The sequence below is a fragment of the Camelus dromedarius genome, chromosome 5, assembly GCF_036321535.1.
Source record: "Camelus dromedarius isolate mCamDro1 chromosome 5, mCamDro1.pat, whole genome shotgun sequence".
Lineage (NCBI taxonomy): Eukaryota > Metazoa > Chordata > Mammalia > Artiodactyla > Camelidae > Camelus > Camelus dromedarius.
Genome location: NC_087440.1, coordinates 25,434,371 through 25,452,260, shown reverse-complemented (window position 1 = coordinate 25,452,260; position 17,890 = coordinate 25,434,371). Strand labels below are relative to the sequence as shown.

At 36.6% G+C, this 17,890-nt stretch overlaps 1 protein-coding gene across 1 annotated transcript in view; it reads left to right on the top strand.

Moving 5' to 3' along the window:
* Window positions 1-1,822, top strand: part of CDIN1 (CDAN1 interacting nuclease 1) — a 224,503-nt gene extending 222,681 nt beyond the window's left edge. Inside the window, exons 14-15 of the transcript XR_837230.3 lie at window positions 1,161-1,382; window positions 1,559-1,822. The gene's annotated coding sequence lies outside the window, so the exon portion shown is untranslated. The remainder of the gene's footprint in view (window positions 1-1,160; window positions 1,383-1,558) is intronic.
* Window positions 1,823-17,890: the final 16,068 nt, after the last annotated feature.

Here is a 17,890-nt window from a genome sequence, read left to right as displayed (position 1 = left end):
TTCAAAATTAAGATGTGAATTCAGCTTATGATCAAAGGATGTTTCAGAGTCATTGGCGTGTGTTTCAGAAGAGAGGCATGGGGCATATCACGGTAGACACCGGTCTCTATTTTATTACACTTTTACAGCAGGGAAAACTAGACAAAGGTAATTACTCTTCTTCTGTTAAAGACTATTATTACACTTACATGAACAGTTAACCTGCTGTTATTGTCTCTGCTGCCTGTGCCGATGGCATCCAAACCATCCAAGCAGGAAAGGTATAGAAATGGGGGTTTCAGCTCATTTCCAACTGCGCAGTAAGTCCACTCTGAAAGGTAATCTTCCAGACCACCAATGTGTATGCCAACACGCCAGCCCGTTCCATTAGTTGTTGACAGGATCTGTGTCCATGTCTTCTGCACGCCAGTTTGAACACTGGCTCCTTTTTTAATGCCTCCACGCATAATTGGGCTCCCAGAGCCCACAGAGCTAACAGCGGCAGGCAGTGACAGGGGGAGACCTCCCTCTGTTAACATGGAAACGGAATTTCCTTGCTCTCCTCTGGAAAGGAAATCCCCTCTAGGTCAAGGTTAAGGCTTTCTGCAGGGTGGGGAGGGTGAGCTTACGCAGAAGTTACCTTAACCTGTGATCTTGGAGAGTTCTCTTGAAGTGGTGTCAGGCCCTCAAACCTTCATGAGCAGCAAGTTTTTCCCCTTGACTAAACAAGAGGACAAGCAGAAAATTGATTTCTAGACATTACCTTTGAGATACCGGCTGAAAATTAGAACTTTGGGGCACTCTTCGCCCCCACCAAAAGCTTGGGCAAAGACAGGCTTGAGTGGTCTTCGTTTCAGGCTTGGAAATACAACTGATCAACCCGAGGTCCCCCTTTGAAATAAAGTCATTGCTCCCCTCAATGGATTTTGCTTCTAATTCAACAGGGGATTGAGTTAAAACAATACAAGTCCCGTGGCCATGATTTACAGAAACTTTCACCTGATGTTCACCAGCCACTCACCAGGCTAATATTATCTGCATCATAGCAGGGCAGAAACCAGGGCACAAAATTGTCACCTCTGGTTTCCCTGGTGTTATCCTCTGGCTCAGAGGCACTGACAAGGATGCCTGACACCCAATTTGGTTTTTCATTCCTCTTGTTTTGTTTCCTCTTGGGCCAGTCTCCAATATCAGATTGAGCAGGAAGGATGACATGGATTCACAGCAGCACATGGAAGAGTGAAACTGCTGAACTGAGAAGAGTCAGGGGGTTAATGAGTATCCACGAGTATTTCCATATTGACAACGCAGGTCTGGGAGGAGTGACCATTCAGACTCCAGAGATTCTGAACCTCCTGCATGCTGACCATCGAGAAAAAGAAAGAAGAGAGATGGGATTTGGGGTAAAATCACTTATTTTTTTTCCTAAAAAGTGTATAGTTAAAAACAAAGGAACACATCTTAGGTCATTTGGTAAAATTTCCCAAGTATGCATGCCCTTTAATGAGGCTAAAAGTGGACAACGTATTTTAAGCAATTGAAAGAATGAAGATCAAGTTTTTTTTTTTTTTTTTTTAAGGGTTACCAGGAAAAGACAAACGACGCTGACACTAGAAATAGAACCACAGAACAGAAGCTGAGTGCATGGCTTGAGGAAGTCAAGAGAAATTGGTTATAGTCGTCTTTCAAGATAATCTTTTATATCTGAAATGTGATGAAGCTAAATCTGATTCATTCATTTCATACTCATTGGTGATGTTAGCAACATGCATTTCAGGTAGAAAAATGGAAATAAAAATGTGCAAAAAAAGACATTTGAGCCTGTTTCCCTCTGTGGCAGTAATTTGAGTTCATTCTGTAATATCCGTTCAACAACTGTTTACTGTATGCCTAGTAAGGGTCAGGTACTATGTCCTAAGACCTTTAAATTCTGAATTCCTGGCTTATTATCTTCAACTGTAATTGTGATATACAATAACCAATTATAGGAACATCTACCCTCATTCATTTCACATTGTAAGATGCCTTTCAGGAAGGTCTGCAATTCTTGCAACTTTTTCTAAACCTCTTCAAGCTGTTATGGTCTTTTCTATTACCCATATAAATTTTTCTCAGTTTAAAATTTCCAAATGAGTTTGATTTAGCTATTATGGAAGTTAGATAAATTAGAATTACCCAATAGTTATTAGTTCTCCCCTCTTTATCAAAGAAAGAATAGTCATTAAATTAATAACTATATCCAATTTTCACTTCAGGAAAATAAATACTTGTGAATAAATCAATTAATTGATACTCCAGTGTCCTGCTATAAATTCTTCATTTATTCTATCAGATCAGCAAACATCGCTAGATGGCACTAATAATTATCATTCATCTCAAATGAACCCCAGTAGAATTAAGTGACTAGAGCCACAAGATTTTCTCTTAGTTGCAAGAAAGTAAAATAAGGAATTTTAGCAATCACACTGAATGAAATAACATAGCACAATCAAAGTCAACTTAATGCACATTCAGTGAATCCAGAGCTAGGCTGTTTAAGTGACAGTTCTGGCTTCGCCACTTATTAACCCTGTGAGCGGGGGCAAATTGCAGACTTTCTCAATGTCTCATCTGTGAAGTGGGTATAATAGTTTACCTACCACTTAGAATTGTCTTGAAGAATAAGTTGTTTTATCTGTGCTAAGCACCCAATAAACAATTGGTAGCTATGTTTATTATGATGTCAAAACCCATTATTTTAAATGAATACACATAGAAGAGTTTGCAGCTATCTTTCGCTTACTAGGGGCATAAGACATAGCTTATACTTCTACACCATTACTTCATACAGTAACTTGGCTTTCCTGGGTAGATTAATCTCTTTTTGCTAAACGTTAGCCTCTTGGTTCATCTCACTGCTCACTAAGACCAAATACCTGCTTTCTCCCCCACTTAAAGAGCTCCCAGAATCCCTCTTCCCCCACAGAATATTGCCTGACTTGTAGGAGTAAGATGATAAATCTCTTCCCCTTTCAGTTTCAACAAGCTACTTACACAACACAAACACACAGCACACCAAAGCCTGTAAGTCAATGTTTACATTACATCCTAGCGAATGTTTTTATGCAGTGTGCACAGTTTAAAATGTAGGCGTCTGGCCAGGGCAGGAGTTTTGTCTATTTAACTTGTTTCCTGTGCTCGTGCTTGACCATAGTTGGGGGTGGCAGTAGTGCTTCTAGAATATTTTGTGCTGCCTATCACCCTAAAGTGAGGGCAGGGGAGAAGGAGACCAGAGATGTGTTTCATCCCTCACATCTCAAGACGCGAGCCTGACAACAGCCATCAGGCACACCCCAGGAGGAAGAGGACAGCCGTGTGAAGGATGTCTCCTTCAGTCTTCAAGCCACGGCACCCTTTAAAGGAACTGCCATCTGGATTAAAAGGACATCAGGTGTCATAAATGGGAAATGAAGCTGTAGCAGGTCCACCTCACAACTGTGTATGTGAAAAAAGCCTTCACCCAATCCCAGCCCTAAATTATATAAATTCTAGAACCCAGACCGAGCACTGTGCCTCGCCATACTCCAGGACAATTGTGAGTCTCTCCATCAGAACTGAATAGCCTGTAATGGTGTCTGCTGTTAAAAAAAAAAAAAAAAAAAAAAAAAAAAAAAAGTTATATTATTTGAAACCTCAAAACCACATAAAATTCACCTTAAGGAAAGTACACAGAAGACATCATCTAAGACGATGGTTTTTAAGTTTGGCTACACATTAGAATCACCAAAATACTAAATACTAATGCTGGTTTCCACCCCAGAGGTTTGCTCTGGAACGTGGTCCAAGCATCAGGATTTAGAGCTCCCTTCGTGGTTCTGAAATGTAGTTGAGAAATGCGGGCCTGTACAGTAAACAGCCTGAGCACCAGTCAACAAAGGCAGTAAGGGAAGGGTGTGCACTCTGCCCTCAGCTTTTCCATGACTTGGCTCTAGAGGTGACCTGACAGTACAGTAAAACACTGGGTCCTGGCGCTGGTCCCTCAAGCCTATCTGCATATGTGTATGGAGCAGAGTTCTAGGTCTATTCTCAAAAGATATCAGATGATATTCTTCTTAAAGGATCGAAGTCCTTCCCTGAAATCACCTTCCTTACTCTCTCCTGTAACTTGTTGCCCCAATTCTTTTCCTTAAGGGGAGGCTAGTTAATTATTACTATGGCAATTTTTCTCTTTCCTAAGAAAGTTAGTTAAAAATAAAGCAGGCTTTACAGGCTATGACTACTTGTTTGAATTTGTTAGAAATAAAGGAGAGGAGGTAGGTAAATGCATTTTTTCATGTTTCACAACAAGGTGAAACTGCAAAGAAGTCAACAGGTCGAAAAGCATCTCGGGGGACTAACTGCCCACACTCACCTATCTGGTTCTCTAGGAGCTGGAACCTCACAAGAAGAGAAGGGATAATGGGTAGAAAGGAAGAAAACTGAAGAATAACAAGGACAGTAGTAGGGAAAGCAAGGAACTAAAAGAAAGATGGAGTGGAGGATGGAGGAGGGTGAAAGCAAAGAGGTAAGTGGATGGCTTCGTCCCACAGGAAGTCCTCATTTCCTGGATTAATTGATGCCAGCAAAAGGCATCTCCTGGCTAATCCACTTAAAATGGAGCCATAATTTGATAGCAAATAGTTCCAAAAGATTTGCTTAGAACTTTCATGTTTAATGGAAGTAAAAATTATGAAAGCAAATTCATTGTATAAGTAACAAATATTTTATAATTCCATGTAGTACTTCTTAGAATCAAGAGGAGTGAATCAAGTATCGAGTTTTTTTATGGTAATTTTGCCAACAAAATGGTAAGAGCATAGCACACCCATCATTTCACATTTCACTTCAGTAGCACAATACCATCACCTGGAAAATAGTTGAAGTTTTTTCACTTGGTTTTTCCAAAGGTCTCCCTAAAGCCTTTGATGGTCACATTCTCTGTCTAGTACCCTCCTCCTTGATTTCTCTCTTTTAGTTGTTAACTGAACTCTATCAGATATGTTGAGTAGTGGCTTAAAATGTGATTTATGCTGTTCACCAGGATTACTTTCATCAATTTCATAAAATTTTACATCTTTTGAAAGACATGAAATTTTTCTTTGCAATTGATTTGTGTTATACTGTATCTGTATTATTGGCTTTTAATAATATTTGATAGTGAGAGACTGACCAGGGTGTTGACCCAGTGCGCCAGTATAAATGTTACGCTAACCCAGGAAAGATAGTTGGATGGGGATTAATCATATACGTGATTAGTTCAGTACCAGATATTTCTAGGTAACAGCCACTTTTCCCTAAACTGCCTGATAACTTCCGAACTTGGATAATCGGATAATGAGGCCCTCATGTATAAAAGCCACGTTTCAGGTACTCTTTGGCATAAATCACAGTAACACTTTTTGGATCCATCTCCTAGAGTAATGGAAATAAAAACAAAAATAAACAAATGAGACCTAACTAAACTCAAAAAGCTTTTGGACAGCAAAAAAAACCATAAACAAAATGAAAAGAAAATGTACAGAATGGGAGAAAATATTTGCAAATGATGTGACCAACAAGGGGTTAATTTCCAAAATATACAAACAGCTCACACAATATAAAAAAAAAATAAAAATAAAAAAATGGGCAGAAGACCTAAATAGACATTTCTCCAAAGAAGACACACAGATGGCCAACAGGCACATGAAAAGATGCTCAATATCACTAATAATTATTAGAGAAATGAAAGTTAAAACTATCTTGAGGTATCACCTCATGCCAGTCAGAATGGCCATCATTAAAAAGTCTACAAATAATAATATATGTGTATATATATATGATGCATATGTATGTATAACTTAATCACTTTGCTGAACATCTGAAACTAACACAGCATTGTACATAAACTATACTTCAATAAAAAATAAAATATGTACTCAGTATTTTTAAAAAGCCAGGTTTCAGGGTGAATCCAGATATTTTACCTTCTTCTTTTTCTCCCATCCCAAGGAAGTTTACTGGCTACCCTGGGAGGCAAGACTCTCAAGTAAAATAAGAAATGGCATCTGTTATATTCTCCCACAGCTGAATGTTGGATAACTAGAAGTGTGTCATTTTATTAAAAAATTATCTAATAGATACCCCAAAATTAATTTCTAAAGGGCCACTGTTCCAAGGGCTGAAAAACTATACTCATGAATGAGTGTATATTACAGAAGTTATTAATAACCAGAGTCATAAATAGCTGGGTATAAAAGCAATTGCTGGCACCTGTGTGATTAAAGGACTTGAAATCCACAACTGATACGGTTCTTCATACTCAGTACAAGTTATCATACATGATTTAAGAGTGATACAATAAAGAATCATAAACACCATGGAAGGTGGACCAGAAAACATCCAAGAGAAGCCTGTTGTTTACATTGTTACCTATTCCTATTAAGAGGTATACATTATTTGCTGTAATAAAGGCATATGCCCTACGCGTTGTTTTCTGTAACACTTAACCAGAACAATCTTCTTAGGAAAAGGACAGAGAGGAGGAAAATGCATCTCAATGCCCTCCCCTCAACTGAACCCTCTCAATATTTTAACTTTGAAATCTGCACAGTTAAATGTACATATAGGGATAAGCATGGTGAACAATTAGTGTCCTGAGTTGGTTGCGTCAGAGCCCGATATTGGTTCTCAGAAGCTAAAGAAACTTCAAGTAACTTCGAATCAATTAACAATATAGGAAATGACATAGACTAAATCTAAAAATCTCAGACTAAATGTCAGATGTCAGCCAGGATTTGCAAAAGGAATCCCACCTGCTCAAAGCACCTCAGCTTAAAAAAACAAACAAACAAGCCAACTATAGCAATAAACTTACAATACAGGAAGCAGAGGAAAATATATATCAAAAATTCAATAGGCAGAGAAGTATTGATTATCAAAGTATTGTTTTAATGAAAGGAATAATAAACACTGAAGAAAACATAAGGAAGAGACAGAAATTTCTGGCAACTTTGTTTACATGTCTTTTCAGGTAGCAATCAAGCAAACAATTCTCTTTTACGCCAGTGGATTGCAATATTCCTTTCCATCTTGGAATCCTAAATCAGGTTTCTAACCTCAAGAACCAGAAATAAGTGGCAATATGGTCAATTTGTGTAATCAGCCAATGCAGAGACCAGTCAACGCTGAAGGAAAATCATCCTGGGAAGCTTATTATGCCCAATTTAAAATAATAAGCCAAATGAACCATCGGACTAAGGAACAGAAAGCACTTTTTCTTGCTGCCAGTCTAAAGGGAACTGCTCTTGTTGTGCTAAGCAATTTGTCAGAAAAAGACAGAAAGAGCTCTCTAGAATTATTAGCACATTAACCAGACTTTTTATAGTTGGACACAAGGCAAGATTGGCCACAGTGAAATTCAAGAATTCTATTAGAAAAAGTGGTTAGTCACTAACCAGACTGACTCAAGATACTGAATAATGATTGCAACGAATCTACCCAGATGCCCTGAGGACCTGAATAGTATCTGGACTCCATTTTCTGAGGCATTTTATAAGTCATCAAGTGGAAATATAGTTACATTATTTTTATTTTAAATCCAATATTATAAGCACTCTATAAAAGGCTTATTATTTAGTAATCTTCCTGATAAATCTTGGGGGAAAACATCACTTAAAGTAAAACCAGTAGAGAATAGTAAGAATAGAGACACAAAGATTTATGCTAATGCAAATGCTGGCCAGGAACACCCTGCTTCAGTGGTTCTTAAACACTTACCCTTAGAAGAACCATCTGGGAGGCTTCTTTAAAAATATAGATTCTCCTGCTTAAACTCTGAAGATTCTGATTCAATAGTTCTGTGCTGAGACCTATAAATCTATAATTCACCATCTTCTCTGGTAGATCTGGTTCATGTCAAAGTTTGAGCGATACTCCTCTTTAAATAGTAGTGACGGTAGGAGTCTCATTCAGTTATTCATACTTACGATATTAACTCTTTTCCATGGAAAATATAATGATATGTATTTTATTGACATGATGATAAAAAAAAATGGAGAAAAATAACTTTATCAAACAGATATGTGACCTCCAAAAAGGCAATTTCATGGAAAAATATTAAACAAGAATTGAATAAATGGGATATGTGCCAGATTTCTAACTGGAGGAATGTACCATTATAAAAATCTCTTGCACTATTGCCAGAGCCGTGAGAACGTGTGAGAGACACGTGGAGCAAAGCAGGTCCAGTAGACTTAGACATGTGAGGCAGACAACAAAAACTTACTGTTGAATGCCACTGAGATTTTGTTTGCTACAAAGTAATCGCTAATAATATACCCTTCCACTTAAAAAAGAATTTTCACACGTCTTTTCAAATACATGACTGAGTTCACAAGGGAAATTCAAGGGGCCACAAAAGGAAAGCAAACTCAAGTGGTAGCTGTGAGCTGACCCTGTGCTGGATAAATCTCCAACTTCTGGAGAGTAATTTGTGACAAGCTAGGCTGAGAAAATATCTACCTATTGGCAGCAATATGACAAGGAATCTTATTTTTTCAAATAAATATGGAATATAGGGTTAAAATAAGAATGGGATAATAAATAGGCGATATGTCTTAATTCCAGAAGATGCTAAAATATAAAGTGACAATAATTAAAATAGTGTGGTACTAGCCAAGAAAACACAGGTGTACTAAGCTAAATACAGGTGATGAGAAAACAAAAATTTTCATGGAGAATTTGTATCCATAATCCTATCCTTGCAAAGGCTTTATATTCATTCATAGTTCTACACATAAATATTAAATACATATACAAAATATATATTATACATAGAGTTTATAATGCATGATCTGGGCATCTTGAGAAAAGGTAATATAGTAAGTTGTTTTGTGTGAAGTATATTACTGGGTTAGTTGGAAAATGCAAATGCAAAACCTGTCTGGAAAAACACACCCTCAACCCAAGATGCAGAGGTTCCACAAATAAAGCCCAACTGACATGAGATCACAGTCCAAAATTACAAAATACAAAAAGAAGCAGCCTGCCATGACTGATAGACCAAGTTAGCAATCAGACAGCATAATTAAATCTCAAGAACTTCAGAAAAAAAAAAAATCATCACCCTGAAACTTAAAAAAAAAAAAAGTATTTGAAGTTATTTTTAAATATAAAAGGAGGAATCAAAAAATAAGTTGAATGTATTTTCAAGGAATACCAGGCAGACATGGAAAGATAGAAAATAGAACTGAAGGGATTACTCAAAATAAAGGGAAGAGAAGTAAAGAGATGGAAGTATGAAAGAGATGTTAAGGAGAAACGTGGAGAATAAAATAAAAATTTCTGAAACTTGCCTAATGAGACAAATAGAGAACATATGAGAGGAACAGTATTTAAATGTTAGTACCCAGAGAATATTCTAGAATTGAAAAATTAAATTCAGGAATCACAATGAGTCCCAAGCAGTTAACCTAAAGGCACCTAGACATATTGTAGTGAATTGCAGAATACTAAAGTCAGATAAGTGATTTTAAAGAAAAATTTTTTTAAAAAAGGACATATCACCTTCATGGGAATACCTATTAGACTAATAGCACACTTCTCAATAATAACAATAAAAACCAGAAGAAAATTGTGAAATGTATTTATAAAGTCTTGGGAGTAAATAATTATCCACATAATAATCTGTAGCCAGCTAAACATTATTCAATAAATATAAAAAACAGAATTTATTATTAGCACAACCCCCCACTGGAAACTGAACATAGAGGAATGAGTGAGGTGCAAGATGAAAACAAGTAGTTACTATGTGGGTAATCCTAAATAAGCATCAGCCAGATATAAGAATAATATGATAATTAATTTGGGGGGAATAATAAAAAGGTAGAACTAAAATGCCAGGCATCAATAACTGGTAAAATAGGAAGAATTAAAATTTTATTAAATTTTCTGTCTAGGGTGAAGGTAAAGATACTGATTAATCTTAGAACTATTTAATTCATATATGCATGTTAACATTTTAAAGGTAAAGACCAAAAAGCTAGAGATAAACCTACTACCTCCAAATTAGTAGCAGGAAGAAACTGAATAAAGATTCCATTAACCCAATAGAAAGGTGGATAATATGATCAAAAGAATCATAAAAAATCAGAATAGGAAGACTTCTCTTCCAACCAAGATAAAGTAACAGGTACTGGGTTTACCCTCCTGACAGGAACAACCAAATAAACAAGAAAAAATCAAACAATGGTTCTTAAGTCACTGTATATCAGGCAGTGAAGGTCAGTGATCTCTGAGAAATGGGAAACAAATGATATGAATCCTACCATTGGCCCAATTATTGCCTTGAGAGCATTTCTAGGCCATAGTGCAGGGAGGTAGGACTCAGGTAGAGCCCAAAAGACTCCCTGAGTTAAAGAGATGTAGGTGAGAGTCTGAGGAGACTGAAGGAGCTAGCATTCACAGAACCAAGTATCATAGAAGTGAGAGTTGTGCTGACAGAGAACTCTGGAGATCAGCAGAGGGCATGCCCCTAAGTTTAGATAGATAGATACAAAGAGAGCACATATTAATCTATACATACATTTGTATGTATATGTAATACAACAAATAATATATAATATGGATACATATGTAGAAATTTATCAGGATGTACACTTAAGCTTGATGCTTTTCCCTGTAGATATGTTATCCCTCAATTTAAAAGTATATCAAAAGTCATAAATTTGAAAATTAAAGAAATTGAATTAGCTATTTAAAACTTACTTACATAGAAAAACAAATTCAGACAAAGTTCTACCAAAGACATAATCCCATTCCTACCCAAAATAGAAAAAGAGAAAAAGCATCCCAACTTGTTTGATAAATCTAATATCATTTTAGTACCAAAAGTAGGTGAGAAGAGTATGATAAGGAAATTTACAAGTCTGCCTCACTGATTAGCGTAGATGGAAAAATCTAAATAAAATTGTAGCATACTAAATGCAAGGGAGAAAAAGGACACTATGAACTACTTGGGTCGTAAGCATGATTTAACATTTGAAAATCTATTAATATATTTCACTAAACTAACAGAATAGAGTTTCAGAAATCTGCCTAGAAATCCTCTTAAGTCTTTGGCTAAATACCAATCTGTTCATGCTTATAGGATTTGAATTCTCAAGGCTAGGTAAAGAACAACCTAAGAATACCAGAAGGCTATAAATGGAACAATTCCCAGAAATCTCAAAGGATTAAAAGACAATTGAATTCTGAACAATCAGAATGGAGAGACTTTTTTGAACACCCAGGACATTCATTAGAAACTTCAGAAGGATCATTTCTTAGCAGTAGGGTTAAATTAGCCCTAAAGTAAGGGTACTCTAGAGCTACCCTAACAAAGCTTAAAAACAAGACTCAAGAGGGTCAAGCTGGTCTACAAATAACTACTTGCCAAAATAAACTCATCATTCTTTAAAGAAAAACAACATCATCCAGATGTTCAACAGTATAATATTTACAATATTTAGAATCCAATAATTTTTAAAAAACCTAGACATGCAAAAAAGTAGAAAATATGTCACAAAACAAGGAGATCATGAATTCAGTAAAAAAAAAAAAAAAAAAAAAAACAACCCAGATGTACAGAGAAGAAGGAATTAGCTCAATGGCTTAAAAACAGCTATTCTACATGTGATCAAGGATTTGAAAGAAAACATGAACACAATAAGAGGATACAATGTTTTTTAAATAGGTAGAAACTTCTAAAGCTGAAAAATGAAAGAACTGAAATGAAAAACTCACTTAATGAACTTATTAGCAGATTACACACTAGAAGAAAACATCAGTAAACTTCAGAGATAGACCTTATCCAAACTAAAGCCCAGAGGAAAATTTGATGAAAAAAATTAAACAGTTCTTCAATAACCTGTGGTACAATTTAAAGTTCTAACACAGAGATTATTGAAGATCTTGAAGAAGAGAAAGTGGAGAAGCAGAAATATTTGACTGAAAAATTCCCAATTTTGATGAAAGCTGTAAACTCAGAGATCCAAAATGCTCAATAAATCCAAGGCAAGATAAACACATAAAAATATTACACCAAGGCATATTATGAGGTTGAACTGAAATCTGCTTCACATTAGTGATTGTTTATGTGTTCCTGCTCTAGACTTAAAATTAGGGCCAGATGTCCACAAAAAAAAATCTCATGCACAAATGCTCACAGCAACTTTATTCTTTTTAGCTCCAAACTGAAAACACTCAAATTTCCCTCAACAGTTAGATGGATAAACAAATCATGGTATATCTATACAATGAATACTACTCAGCAATAAAAAGAAACAAGCTACCCATATAACCTGGGTAAATCTCAGAAACATTTTGCTAAGCAAAGAAACCAGAAATGAAAGAGTGGATTCAGTATGATTCCATTTATATGAAAATCTAAAAGAAATGTAGGTATTGCCTAATAGTATACTGAAGGTAATATTCTGAAATAGTCTGCTTTTTTCTCTTGTTTTTCTAAGTTTATGATCTCTTCCCTGGCTGGCCTAAGGAAACCTCTGGTAGGGAATAAGGGAAGAAGTCAGATGATTGTACAAGAGAATTTGGATTATTACAAAAGGACCCAAAATGTTCAGATTCTGACATTTCAAATGAAATTTTGTATCAATAAAATATCGTATCAAAATATCAGCATAATTGTCTTACAATGGTTTATAAACTAGCCATTGTCTTGATAAAGGAATGTCTAAATTATTCTTTCTTCTCCCATAAGATTTTAGGACCAGGTCAATAGGATCTGCTCAAGTTGTTCTCTGAGTTTCTCCTTGAGGGTTCTGCCTGCTCTTGCTGGTAGAAGGAAGATAAGACACAAGGAAAGGGGGCAACCTACTCCTAAGACCCAGAGTATTATGAAAAGATGAGGAAGAGGTCGAGAAGTGGGGAGCTGGAGAAGGAAGATACCTCAGTGTTCACTTTCTCTGCACTTCACCCCCCAACTTGGAGATGACTCCTTTGGAGAAAGGTGTCTTCAGGTATACACTACAGATAAATTGAGGAAAATACCAAGAGGAGAGTGGTCCTAAGCTAACATGGGATAACTAAGAGGGCAGAATGCTGTGGTTAGGCAGCCAGATTGTTTGGATTGTGGTCCTGAGCCTCCCTCAGTTCCAGAGTGGAGTGGATACAATGAGCCTTCCTAGGGTACGGTCTGGAAAAGATGATGTGACTGCATAACAAAGGCCGCCCATCTGACCCAGGGGCTAGCTAGACACAGCGCCTGGCAGTGCCTGAGATGGGTCGGCAAGAGCTGACAGAAGGCCACGCAGGCCAGAAACTACTGCTGGATCCAGGTGGGTTACAGACTCCAGACTACGTGTTACACTGGCTGCAGACTCCAGCCACAAAAGCCAGCAAGGTGAGAGCAGCCTAGAGGGACAAGGGACATTACTCCTAAAATCGATGGAATCAAAGGGTCTCTCTTCCCCTTCTACACAAATTCAGGAATGTCTCTTCCCCAAAACTGAGATGCCATCTTGGAAAGGAAGTTGACAGAAGAGTGGGAGACTGAAATTTCTGAGTATTCGGAGTATTTTCTCTAGAGATGAAGAGCTATCTAAGGGTACTTTAAAATTAATGGGTCAGATCAAAAAATAAACCAGAGTATGCTTCAGATTAGTGTGAAGGGAGCAAAACTAAGGACACAGTATTTTCCCTGCCCATCTGAATTTTATTCTGTTCTACTATGAGGGTAAATCTGGAAACGATCATTTGGAAAGAGTAGGCAATAAAAGTTTGGGAAATCATGCAGACTTGATAGAGTAAACAAGAACTTTAATCAAAATTATAATGCCAGAACTAGGAGGTACCTCTTAAATTTTGGAAAAATTCAGTTTGGGGATAAATAAGAGGAAATAGTAATTTTATATGAATCATTACCCTAAGTTATGACAAAGGCTGAAAATATAATAGTTTGAAGAGAAATTTAGATAACTTAGCATATTCAATAAAGCCAAAATACATTAATTAAAAAAAAAAAAACTAAGGACTTTGGGAGGTATGCTTTTCAAATAAGCATAATTTATTACTATTTCAGAGATTAACTTCAACCTGGGTTGGTCTTTGATATGATCAAGAGTAGACCCAGAACCACTACCTAATAGTGGCTTTCATGTTTAGTACATCAATCTATATTATAGTATAATATGATATATCAATAAACACAACATAGGAGAAAGTTTGAAAAGGTTGCTTGGAAGACATAATTTTGGAACAATCTTGAAAGAAATAAAGCAAATAGGTGCACAGAGAGAGAAGATCTGAAAGGCAGATATTTGTGAGATGTGAATGAGGGAAAAGTAGAAGATTAACAACAAAAATAGTGATGAGAAGAGATAGTTGTTAAAGGATACTGATTGCAAACTAGTAAGAGCAAAAAATTTGATGCAGTGCTATACCCTGGTCCAAGCTGTCTCCATATAGCAATTCATTTCAGCCTCCCCAAAGGCCTTTCAAGAAGCTACTGGTATTATCAGCAACACTGTTTTGTAGATAAGGAAACTGAAGCATAGGGAGCTTATAAAACTTGCTCAAGTTCATGCATGAGGGCCAGGATTCCAATGCAGGCTCACCAGCTCCTGAATTCACGTTCTTAACTTCTACACTATTCTCAATTCTACAAACTGAAAAGAATTTGGATTTTTAGACAAGGATGAATTTAGATTTGGAGACAGTAAGGACTCACTATAAATTTTGACAACTTTACACCGAAATGTGAGGGTAATTTTATTTTATTTTTCTGTTTGGAGAAATAAGCACCCCAAATCCACTCTGACCCCCTAAATTAATGAAGAAGCACTTCAGTTTTAGAAATTTATATAACAGATAAAGCACACATGTGCATGAAGACATATGTACAAGCATATTTGTTGCTGTGTTGGTGTTTACAAAAGACAGGAAATCAATCTAAATGTTTAGCAATAGGAGACAAATTAAACTACGTTTCATCCACGCAGTGATTACCTTTTTCAAAGAAAAGGAGAGATCGGTAGGTACTGATATGTGGCGTGAACCCCGCCATATATTGTTAACTGTAAAAAGCAAGGAACGGGAGAGTGAAGGGCAGGATTCTTCCGGTTGCTTTTCCTGATCCACTCCCCACAATTCCCTGCTCTGCTGTTTGTCCTGGGAGACCAAACTCCTTGGAATACGTCACTGGGCTCCTAAGTCCTCTGGCTGCTGGTTGCGTTTGGCCAGCGGGGAACCCCAGCATGGGATCAAAGGAGAGTGAGGTCTGAGTGTTCATTCTAAGAATGAGGTCTGATGCCTTGGGCTAGGGTCATCGCTGTTCCTCCCCTACCTGATTTCTTCCTTCCAAATTTGAGTAACCACTCACTTTCCTCCTTTCTTTGAGCCTAGGGGATGTAACAGCTCCACTGTGACTGGATTACTGAACTGTCTCCTTGTGGTTCTCCTATACGTAACCTATGTATTTGGTGATAATTTCTTTGTAAGAAATTTGTAAGAAACCGTCCTCTCATTTTCCAAATTTGATTGTGCTCTTTGTTTCTTATTATGACCCAGGTATGCTACTATGTTTATGAGAAAAAGAATGGTGGTGATATACAAATATACACTTACATATGCCGAGAATACATTTAGAATGATATGTTTAAATACTGGCAATAACTTTCAGGGAGAGAAAAATGTCACTGGGAGTTGAGAATTGAAGAAATTCTTAACTTCATGGTATATCCTTTCATATAGTTTTGAGTTTCTTACCATATTGATGTATTAGCCATTAAGAAAAATAATAAAATAAAATAAAATGTTAAGAAAATAATCCAAACTTTATCCCTAAAATGGGAAAAAATCAATGAGGATGACTAACCCATAAAGCCCAAAGTCTGGTTTAGTTGAAAATGTAGTACATTTATAGTCCATGAGGTTGAATTGTGCATGGATAGAGACGGGGTCTCCTCAAATAATATTTCGCAGATATTTAATAGAATCTAACAACAAGTGATACACATTAACATGTATTCTCTACTTTTTACTTATTTGCCATTAAGTTGTTGAGGTTTTTATTTCGGTTTAAATTACAGATGCAATTCACAGGCTAGTCCCAATCTTCCTTTGGACTGAATGTAGCAATTATTCAAGTTTACCTTGGGCTTTATTAAATGAAAACTCACAAGTGATAATGAGTGTAGGTGATTTTGGACCACAGGAAATAAGCCGTAGTGTCAGGAGTTAAACTTTCCGTCACATCTTGAATGAACAGTTTTGTAAGCAGTGAATGCAAAAATCAAAGTTTTTTTCTCTTTCTTTCTTTCTTTTTTTTTTTTTTTTTTTTTTTTTGGCAACAGTTTAGCAAAGGCATATGCTTCTAACTCAAATGACTTCACTTCAAATTGAAATTAAGAAATGTTTTGAAGCATAGTCATTTGATAATAATTTGCTTCAAAATAAGCAGCATGCTTCTTTCTAATGGGACCTACATCCCTTAACATGTGACTCAACAGTGTGGTAAATGAAAAAACAAAGTGCTCTCAAAAATAGTCCCCGATATATTCCAGTCTGCAGTTGTGGTAGTTGTGGTTCTTTGTTATTTGGGTCCCCACTTTACGGCTGCAGTTGCAAACCCCAACATTTTCTTCTTCATTGCAACAGTGACAAAAGGCTGAGCGGGAGAAGCTGGGCTTCTGCCAAGAACCTACCCTCGACTTCAGTGTGTTTCAGCTTTCAAGACCTGATTGTTTTCTCCTCTCTCCCAGGGACCACTAGCTACCTTATTACCAGGAAGAATGACCCTTTGACAGCACCACTGCAACCCAGAATCTCCACCAAATTGCAACCTTAGAGCTGGCAATGGCATTGAAAAACTAATCAAGATCAGAAGGTCAGAAAGACAAGTGCATTAGTACATATATAGTCTCCAAGTTACTTGGCAATTTTCGTGGCTTGCAAAAAATCATTTTTAAAGTTTCTTTTGACATATTTATTGCCTTTTTGCTCACAATCTTTACACTACTGGTATCAAGGATTCCACCCTATGAGAATATAGCCTTATTCCATTCGCTTTCCATTTCATAAAATGTTGAGCTAGAAGCAACCTCCTCCTCTCTCAAACAATCACTATTATTCTCTGACTCAGTTTTTATTATTAGCAAAATACCAATTAGATCAGCTATTTACTAAAAAAAAAATTCCATAAACAGCTGAAACTAAAAGGCTTGGTTATTAACAGTGAAGGCAGATAAATAATAAACTAAAATAAATGGCTGGCTTGCTATTTAAGCTTCTTGACAACTTGGATTAATCTAGCTTTAAACTGCCTTTTGCCATTATACCTAATTGATTAATAAAACAGTGCAAGATAGTTTCTTTTTTAAGATCTACATCAACCAGTAATTAATTGCTTAACTTCTTCAAAGTAACTTGAACTTTCAATAATAATAATAATAAATTACAGCAACCATTTATCAAGTGTCTGCTACAGGTCAGATACTTTACATGCATTATTTCTAACCTTTTCCACAACCCATCTGGGCAAAGTATTAATATACCCATTTTACAGAAAAGGAAACACACTCAGAGATTTTAAGTGACCCAGGGGACAACACAATCTCATTTCTGCCAAATTCCTTCATTGTTTCAGTTTACAATGTGTCAAATGACTTGTCAGTTTAGTCATGCAAGTGTTTTAGCTGATTTATTCACTGACTGCACCGGTGTAATTCACTCATTGTCTTAGACTTGGGGAGATACAGCTTGACAGCTGCGAAGAACATGTTAAATGTCAGTGAAATAATGGCATGTGGACTGGCTCATGTCATCTGAAAGATTCTGTTCACAAGGGCTCCAGCATCAAACTGGTTTTAATAATTAAATCGATAGACATTTCCTAGAGCAAGAAGCAGTGGCTACATTC